Below are 10,681 nucleotides of genomic sequence, written 5' to 3' on the forward strand. Positions count from 1 at the left end.
TCTTCCCATCCCAGGGTTCGAACTCCTGACTTCTGCATCTCCTGTATTACAGTTTTTGTTTTGTTACTTTTTCTCTAATTTCAGGTAAGCATATTACAGATATTCTTCTAAAAGTCATTCATTCTAGATTTCACCTGGGAAATATTCTTTATACTACTTACCTTCTCTCCAAAACTCATAAATAAATCATGATATGCTCTAAGTTTTGTGAATCATGACCCTAAATGTTTAAGTGTAAGTAACTTAAATTTCACACAATTGTTAGAGCTTTTTTGTTGAAGATTTTTTTTAATCCAACAATTAATTAAATGTCTTAACTGCTTCTGAAATAACTATGTATAGACAGTTCAGTCAGTTCAGTCACTCAGTCATGTCTGACTCTTTGCGACCCCATGAACTGCAGCACGCCAGGCCTCCCTGTCCATCACCAACTCTGGAGTCCACCCAAACCCAGTTCCATTGAGTTGGTGATGCCATCCAACCATCTCATCCTCTGTCGTCCCCTTCTCCTCCTGCCCTCAATCTTTCCCAGCATCAGCGTCTTTTCAAATGCATCTGCTGTTCGCATCAGAGCATCAGCATCTTTTCAAGTGAGTCAGCTCTTCACATCAGACAGCCAAAGTACTGGAGTTTCAGCTTCAGCATCAGTCCTTCCAATGAACACTCAAGACTAATCTCCTTTAGGATGGACTCGTTGGATCTCCTTGCAGTCCAAGGGACTCTCAAGAGTCTTCTCCAACATCACAATTCAAAAGCATCAATTTTTCAGTGCTCACCTTTCTTATAGTCCAACTCTTACATCCATAGTTGTTTTTTTTTTTTTTGGGGGGGGGGCAGGGGGAAGCAAGCAGGAGGCACTCCAAGAAGATCTGGCAATGTCAAGGAGGGGGCTGTTGACGTGGCTTGATGGGAGGGGCCGAGCCCCAGGCCCAAGGCAAGCCTTTCATGGTCGTGTGGCTGGGGTCTGTGCAGAGGGGAGTAGGGGTGAGGGCGACCCCAGGGTGGCCTGCATTCTGAGAGCTGAGTCATCACTTGTGGAGGCCGTGGCTGCCACGGATGCCACTAACTGGCACCATCCTTCTTTTTCAAGATGAGCCCCTGGAAAGACAATTCGAGGCAGCCATAACCCGCAGGTCAGGGCCTGGGGGCCCCAGGGCTTGTCTGATGTGGGGCTGAGGCCCAAGGTGAAGCAAGGGGAAGGTCTGACTGCATGGAGGGGGTGGGCATGAGGGGCCATCCTGAGCCACGGGGTGCCCAGGGGGGCGAGTGTGTGCGCCAGGGTCATTTGAGTCATGCACTGGGGATTCTTGCACGCAGGCAGCACCATCTGCCCTGAGACTGTCTCTGAGGCCAGCGGTCATGGGCAAGGACCAGGACTGGAAAAACCATAGCCTTGACTAGACAGACCTTTGTTGGCAAAGTAATATCTCTGCTCTTTAATAAGCTGTTTAGGTTGGTCATAACTTTCCTTCCAAGGAGTAAGCATCTTTTAATTTTATGGCTGCAATCACCACCTGCAGTGATTTGGAGCCCAGAAAAACAAAGTCAGCCACTGCTTCCACTGTTTCCCCATTTATTTGCCATGAAGTACTGGGACCAGATGCCATGATCTTAGTTTTCTGAATGTTGAGCTTTAAGCCAACTATTCCAGTCTCCTCTTTCACTTTCATCAAGACGCTCTTTAGTTTTTCTTCACTTTCTGCCATAAGGGTGGTGTCATCTGCATATCTGAAGTTATTGATATTTCTCCCAGCAATCTTGATTCCAGCTTGTGCTTCCTCCAGCCCAGAGTTTGTCATGATGTATTCTGCATAGAAGTTAAATAAGCAGGGTGACAATATACAGCCTTGACATACTGCTTTTCCTATTTGGAACCAGTCTGTTGTTCCATGTCCAGTTCTAACTGTTGCTTCTTGGCCTGCATACAGATTTCTCAAGGGGCAGGTCAGGTGGTCTGGCATTCACATCTCCTTCAGAATTTTCCACACTTTATTCTGATCCATACAATCAAAGGCTTTGGCATAGTCAGTAAAACAGAAACAGATGTGTGTTTTTTTTTTTTTTTTTTCCTGGAACTCTCTTGCTTTCATGATGATCCAGCAGATGTTGGCAGTTTGATCTCTGGTTCCTCTGCCTTTTCTAAAACCAGCTTGAACATCTGGAACTGCATGGTTCATGTATTGCTGAAGCCTGGCTTGGAGAATTATAAGTATTACTTTACTAGCATGTGAGAGATTGTGCAAACCTTTAGAGGCATAAATATTTAAACTGTCATGCTAATTTTAAGAAATTTCCATAAAGCTTCAGCTAAGCCTGTTTGTGTATTAATACTAGGGTTTGTGTTATATTTCATACATGCATTTTGGAGGATTAAAAAATGCCTGTTTTTCCTTTGCAATGTGCTTCTGTAAATTCAGGTTGCAGAAAGGGAGTTAAATGTTTGTGGTGTGAAGGAATAAAATAATGGAATTGGCATTGTGGAAAAACAAAACAAACAAACAAAAAAAGCCACTGAGCCATCATCTGGGAAGTGCAGAGTTAACAGTACTTAGGTCAAAATATCCATTCTTATGCATATTAAAGGGCTTCCCTTGTGGATCAATTGGTAAAGAATCCTCCTGCAATGTGTGAGACCTGGGTTCGATCCCTGGGTCAGGAAGATCCCCTGGAGAAGGGAAAGGCACCCACTCCAGAATTCTGGCCTGGAGAATTCTATGGACTATAGAGTCCATGGGGTTGCAAAGAATTAGACACAGCTGAGTGACTTTTACTCACTCATTCATATTAAATAAAATAGTGAACATGAACTACCCAATAATCTCTCAATAAATTATTTTACTATTATTAATTTGCTAAATAGTTTGGTCTTAGCAGTATTGTATCAAGTCTGATACTATAAACTGCAATTTTCTTAAGTTTTAAATGCCTGAAAAAGTATATACTTATGCGTTTGTTTCAGAGGGAGACTAATCAAACTTTAGTGTGTGAGGATGAGACTGAATAAACAACCTATAAATATTCCGTTTCAAGGGGAAAAAACAAACAAACAAACAAAAAACTGAAGAGGAAACAGGATACATGTTTTGCTGTATATTGAGTATTTCCTTCCTCTAATTTTTCTTTTTTCTTTTTTTTTAGAAAGAGACTGTTTATGCTTTTCTCTTTTATTTTTTCATCTTCCATTCCCAAATAATCTATTCTGGCAAAATTGGTCACTTGAAACAAATAATTTTGCACCAGTTATGATATTGAAGGTCATCAATTGTATTTATTTATCTACTCTGCACAGCTAGGATCTTGATAATGGTCCATACTTAGAATGTAAAATTCCTGTAATTGGTTCTCTGCCCTACCTCAGCTCAGATTTTCCTGAAAGCCAGCCTAGTACTATTACATGCTATATCAGTTTTCTTCCTAATCTTCAGAAAGCTGGAAGAGCAGAGCAGTCAGGTTTTCCTGAACTGTTTTGCCTGTAGCCTTTTTAGGACCCCTGGGAAAAAATGTCTGAATCAAGATAAAGTATGGAAAGTCCTCCTCCCATTGGAAGCAAGGACATTGCCAAGGACAGTGACTCAACAACATTTGACTTGGGTCTGTTTAGAAGATGCCTTTGGGGATATAATCAGTTAGAGCTCTCAAGGACCTGTTAATTTATGGTTGTTAGTTTCATTTATAATCTGTTCTTTTGAACCAAAATTTTTTCAGGCATAAGCATGCAATGAATAAGGCCTAAATACCTGTGTTAGCTTTTGAAGGGATTTAAACATACTTTTTTGTTTATTTTTAGTGAATTAGTATTGAGATGTTCAATTGGCATTTGAACTTCCTAGCCTGCTTTCCTGGGGGCATAAAGATGTACGCGGTAGTTCTAACAGTTCATTTCCCTTACAAGCCTGTAGAGTTTTTGAGATGTATTGAAATTTCCAAAATATTTGCAGAGAATTAATTTGGATGTGTCTGAATTATTAGTTTATAATTTATTTATGAAATGTAATTTATCACAGTTTATTGCAGTTTTTGATCCTAAGGATGGATTGACCAAGTAGGCATCTACAGTAAAATTGTTGATCAAACTAAAACAAACCTGATAGCCACTCAGAACTTTTGGCAATTTATTACTCATAGCACCTGGATTTTGGAAAGTGTCCAAGTGTTAGTCATTCAGTCTTGTCTGACCCTTTGTGAACTCAAGGACTATAGCCTGCCAGACTCCTCTGTCCATTGAATTCTCCAGGCAAGAATACTGAAATGGGTTTTCATCCCTTCTCCAAGGTATCTTTCTGACCTAGGGGTCAAACCCGGGTCTCCCACATTGCAGGTGGATTCTTAACTACCTGAGCCCCATCAAACATGTGCTAGGCTAATTATATCTTCTTTGTATTTGTTCTATATAATTTCATTCTAAAGCCTGTAATTTCTTTTGCAGTATATGATAATTTGTTTACTATAAAATGATTTATGATGCCTTAATTTTAATGGTGCATTACATGTAAACAAGGTTCTTACTAAAATAATACATAGTTAAAACATTTTCTAATAATTGGCAGTGAATATCATTTTGCACTATTTCTATGTTTATATGCATTCCTTCATATTACCATTAAGACATATACTAGATTATGCTTCAATATCTACAGTAGTGAAAATTTCAAAATCTGGCATCTCACAGTAGACTAGTCTGACCTGAATCAACTAAGGTAAGTTTATACCATGCTACATTTTGATGCATTAAAGAAAAATTTGAGTATGCAGTGGAAGTTTTAAGTTTAAGAACTTCCTCGGTTCAGTTTAGTTCAGTCGCTCAGTCATGTCTGACTCTTTGCAACCCCATGAATCGCAGCATGCAAGGACTCCCTGTCTATCACCAAATCCTGGAGTTCACTCAAACTCATGTCCATCGAGTCGGTGATGCCAGCCAGCCATCTTATCCTCTGACATCCCCTTTTCCTCCTGCCCCCAATCCCTCCCAGCATCAGAGTCTTTTCCAATGAGTCAAATCTTTGCATGAGGTGGCCAAAGTACTGGAGTTTCAGCTTTAGCATCATTCCTTCCAAAGAAATCCCAGGGCTAATCTCCTTTAGTATGGACTGGTTGGATCTCCTTGCAGTCCAAGGGATTCTCAAGAGTCTTCTCCTAAACCGCAGTTCAAAAGCATCAATACTTCAGCTCTCAGCTTTCTTTATACTCCAACTCTCACATCCATACATGAACACTGGAAAAACCATAGCCTTGACTAGACAAACCTTTGTTGGCAAAGTAATGTCTCTGCTTTTGAATATGCTATCTAAGTCCATTATAACTTTCCTTCCAAGTAGTGTCTTTTAATTTCATGGCTGCAGTCATCATCTGCAGCGATTTTGGAGCCCCCAAAATAAAGTCTGAAAACTGTTTCCACTGTTTCTCCATCTATTTCCCACTTCTTACCCTTATGCTAATTATGTAACAGAAAGGACACTAGAATTTTTATTCAATACTACCTAAGAGTAAAGTAAATTGATGACAATATTTTTATAGTCCAAAAAATTAGGTTAGTGAGTAGAATTAAATATTCCTTATGAGAAACAATCTTATTAAACTAGCTTAAATGTTTTCACTAACATAGAGCTAAAATTAAAGTTTACCTCATCATAGTTGTCACATGCATGTTGTGAATTTTTTCATTTTTGTCTTTATTTTTCCATTCGACTTTGCATAAATGTACATGACAATTCTGTGTTTCTAAACCAATCACACAAAGAGGAAAGACTGTAAAAGGAAAATCTGTTTTAAATATCACATTGTCACTGGTTTATTTCAAATCACCTCATGCACTCCTCATTAGAAATCTGAATTCTGGCATGATATCATAGGTATAAGATGAATAAGATGAGGTTTAAAAGGAGTAAGCAGTTAGCTCAAGGGTGACACCGGTCAGTTTTTGTGTTTGTTTGTTTATAGCCATTCCTTAACATCACTGCCTCTTTCCCTGTCACCACTGCTGTGTGTATTCAGAGATTGCCGAATACTCTTTATTTCATCCATTTTGACAAATTTCTACTTGGGAGTTTTCCTTAATATCTCTGTGGTCAGGACACAGTTTATATGACAATAATTCTCCTCATCTGAGCTTTCCCTTTCCCTTTTCCCCTCAATTAATAGTAAGATCAGATTAGTTAGTTAGTTAATTCAATCACTCAGTAGAGTCTAACTGCAACTCCATGGACTGCAGCATGCCAGGCCTCCCTGTCCATCACCAGCTCCTGGAGCTTACTCAAACTCATGTCCATAGAGTCGGTGATGACATCCAACCATCTCATTCTCTGTTGTCCCTTTCTCCTCCTGCCTTCAGTCTTTCCCAGCATCAGGGTTTTTTTCCAAGGAGTCAGCTCTTCACGTGAGGTGGCCAAAGTATTGGAATCTCAGCTTCAATATCAGTCCTTCCAATGAATATTCAGTACTGATTTCCTTTAGGATAGACTGGTTGGATCGCCTGCAATCCAAAGGACTCTCAAAAGTCTTCTCTAGTATCACAGTTCAGAAGCATCAATTCTTCAGTGCTCAGCCTTCTTTGTGGGTCAACTCTCACACCCATACATAACTACAGGAAAAATTTCCAGTTTAAAAAATAATGTATATGGAATACATGTTTGCATTAACTATCCCATTCTCTTTACACATGTAAATATTCAGAAAACAAATTGGTGTCTAATAACTCATCACCATGCATGTTTTTGTCTACTCAGATGAGAATTCAAAAGAGTGCTTTCACTGTTTTCCTGCATTTCTCTCAGCTCTCAAGCATGACATGAAGCCCCGGATGAGGAATAATCAGAACATTTGTCTCTGAACATTCATAGTGGTTGTTTCTTCAGGAATGGCTTCCCCTTATCTACCTTTGTTCTCTTATTTGTTCCTTATGTAATTATATTATTCTTCAACACTGAGAAGTTAGTTAGATTCTGTTTTGTTGTTGTTGTTGTTGTTGTTGTTTGTTTGTTTAAAGTATGAGAGTTGATTTTTATTTCTATCTTTTTATTTGGCCACATCAGATCTTATTTGTGTCAGTGTAAACTTTGCTGCAGCATTCAGGATCTTTTCATTGAGGCACACAAGTATCTCTCACTATGGTGTGCAGGTTCAGTAGCAGCTGTGGGAAGCCTTAGTTGCTATGCAGCATTAGGTTCCCTTACCAAGGAATGAACCCATCTCCTGCATTGGAAGACAGATTCTTAACCACTGGACCACCAGGGAAGTCCCCAAATTCTCTTGACCTGAGTCTCTTCTATTTAAAATCAGAGATTTAGATTAGTGAAGTGAATTCTATCTTTAAAACTGTTCAAAGTCTACTTATATAATGCTTTTTTTAAGTAAATAGTTTTAGCTAAATGAATATATCTGGAAATCAAAATTATTTCCTCTTATCAGTTAAGTAACAATAAGTTGAAGATAGATAGAATCCTATCCCACATAAAATTTTTCAATTATCATTAATTAAGTTTAACTGGAAAACATTCTGTGGTTGATAATTACCCTTAAAGTAGGAACAAACTGAAAATGTCTCCTTTGAAAATTTAGACTTTTGAATAGTTTAAAATAGAGTTGATGTTCCACATTACAGATATTTTAAATGTCTACCTGTTAATTCTATGGCATGTATAAGAGTTTCCAAGACTGTAAAACACATAGGTATTGATTTTGACAGTGACCATGTTATAGCCACGCTTTCTGGGAAACAAACTCACTCAAAAGGACAATGCAGATAGTGGAGTGCAGTTTAATACACCAGTAGGCCCAGGGCAGAGTCTCCTCTTGGCCAAGGACTCTGGCCAGCATTAGTGAAAATCTTTTATACCCCATGTGTACATATCCGAACCCACCACCTCAATTTCCTTGGGACTTACATAAAACAAAGGAAGGGTACATACAATCACAATAACCCCATTATTCAAGTCTTATCAAGTGTTAGGTGTTCAAACAGTTAATAATTAATAAGCCTGAGATTACACTCCAACAGATACATAAATAATTTATAACCTCTCCGGAGGCAAGGGTGATTAGAGTATGTTTTCTCTTAGGCAATGAGTAACCTGGATGTGATCTTCAAGATTCCCCTGACCAGAGAGGGTCTTATCCTTCTATTGTAGTTTCCATAGGCACTAAGCACAGAGTCCAGAGTTCATTGGCAAGGTGGCCAAGATTGATCAGCAAGAATAGGGCTAAGATGGAGTCTAGGCTCTATGAATTCCTTCTCCAAGTAGAGTTGATGGTTTCAATATATCCTTGCTATGAAAGGATTCTTTGTAGACATCTGGGGCACAGATTTGTTTGTAACATCAGATGCAGACTAAGGTAGGTGTACTAGCTTTTGCAAACCTACTTAGGACAGCTGATTCATCATCAATGGGTGAGACACTCATGGTGAATTGTCTCTAGCCTTTATTTGCTCAGTTTAATGACTTTAACAGTATGTGTTAGTTACATAACATGTATAACTATGAAGTAATTAATTTATTAATATCAATGCCTCAAATACCACCATGTGTATCTGACCACAAAGTTTGTCTAAAGTTGTCATCTGTATTATTTCTTTTTATTTACACCAGTTTTTTAGATTGTAAATAAAACATACCCAGTTTCTAGTGACAGTCATGGCATATGCTAAATTCAAAAATATGTGTGCAGTTTATTTCATCTATGCTTTAATGATTGCCATCACAAATTTCAATGACAGTAATATTTTTAATTGCCTTTCACTTGAATTATAAATAGGATAAATGGATTTCTTATTTTTTTCACAATATCCATCATTAAATGCATTCTTTCTAATGCTGAGTAGTACTCAAACATTCTTAACTTTCTAATATTATAGAAATCACTCTGGTTTAGCATGATTCATTTGCAACATTTTCTCAAATAAGCCATAAACAGCACACTCTGTAAGAATTTTCCAGTTTAGGTCGGGATGCTTAAATACATTTGCATTTCCTGATGAATCAGTCCCAGATAATTCAGAGAATTTGGACAAATATATTAGAAAAAGGAAGGTCAATTTCATGTATTTGATATAGATATATACATATTTAAAATATGTGGAAAAGCACTTTTTTACTTTGGTCAATTAAAAATATTTGTTAGCTAGATAATATAATTGATAGTCAAATATGTTTCGATTTTCAAAATATTATTTAAATATTTAAAATCATTACTGAAAAAATAAAATTCAGTAAAATAATTATTTCAATTACAAAAATTTTCCACAGTAGATTTATAAAATAAAAAGCAATTAAAAATAAAGCAGGTTAATTCAATAAGTTGAGAATAATATTACATTCATGTCAAACTAGTTTTTAGTAAAGTCTATAATTTTGTGTTCATATTGTTAATTTTCACCAAATTTATGTTTTGTTTGTTCTGATTTTTTTTTCAGATACCTAATTCATTTGTATATAATATATAACAAACTCAAATATATAGAAAACCAGAGAAACATCTCAGAATTCATCCTCTTGGGACTTTCTTATGACCAGAATATACAAACATTTTGCTTTGTGCTCTTTTTATTCTGCTATGTTATCCTGTTGGTAGGGAATCTTCTGATCCTTGTGTCCATTCTAGGCAGTCCTCTTTTTAATCAACCAATGTAGTATTTCCTCAGTCACTTATAATTCATAGACATTTGCTATACCTCTAGTATTATAACCAAACTAATTGGTGATCTACTAGGGGGGACAAAAAACATTCCTTATGATAATTGCATGTTACAGATTTTTACAATGCATTTTTTTGGCAGTATTGAGGTCTTCATTCTTACTGCCATGGCTTTTGATTGCTACATTGCCATTTGTAAACCTCTCCACTATATGATTATCATGAACAGGATAAATGTAATCTTCTAGTCTTGGCTACTTGGCCTGGTGGGGCTGTCCATTTTTTTCCTCAGTTATCAATGATAATCTAGTTGCATTTCGTGGTTCTAATGAAAATGATCACTACTTTTGTGATATCTTTCCTATGTTTAAAATTGCTTGTGCTGATACCTACATCACTGGTGTCCTTCCGGTTGCCAATTCAGGAATGGTTTCCTTATTTAATTTTACTGTCTTATTAGTTTCTTATGTCATCATATTATTTACCTTAAGAAATTACTCAGCTGAGGGAAGATGCAAAGCCTTCTCTACTTGTGGGTCTCATATTACAGTAGTCATCTTATTTTTTGTACCTTCAAACTTTGGTTACCTTAGACCTTAGACCTCTTACCTTACCCTGAGGATAAGGTATTTGCACTATTTTACACTATCATTGCCCCTGTGTTCAATCCTTTAATCTATACACTGAGAAATACCGAGATGAAAAATGCTATGAGGAAAATTTGGTGTCAAAGGTTATTTTCAAAGAAAGCACATGATTAATGTGAAGAAACTTGTATGTAAGCAATTTTTATAAAAGAAAAGGGATTGATGTAAAAAAAAAGATTATCTCATAGATTTTATATTCTATCATCATTTGAATGGAATTATTGAGAACAGAAGTTTAGAAACTTAAAATCAAAACCAGTACTAAATTTGTGCATACCAAAATAGCTGGAAGTTTGATCAGTTTTTGCAGTTTTATGGTGGTTTAGACATGGTTACCTGAAAGGGAAAAAAAAAAAAAAAGGTTCAAAACAAATAAGACAATTCTATATTGATCCTTGAATATTAAG

At 37.0% G+C, this 10,681-nt stretch overlaps 1 pseudogene; it reads left to right on the forward strand.

Moving 5' to 3' along the window:
- The first annotated feature begins 1,056 nt into the window (after positions 1-1,056).
- On the forward strand, positions 1,057-10,388 carry LOC138082226 (olfactory receptor 4P4-like; annotated as a pseudogene).
- Positions 10,389-10,681: the final 293 nt, after the last annotated feature.

This window comes from Capricornis sumatraensis, chromosome 7, assembly GCF_032405125.1.
Source record: "Capricornis sumatraensis isolate serow.1 chromosome 7, serow.2, whole genome shotgun sequence".
In the NCBI taxonomy this organism is placed as follows: Eukaryota; Metazoa; Chordata; class Mammalia; order Artiodactyla; family Bovidae; genus Capricornis; species Capricornis sumatraensis.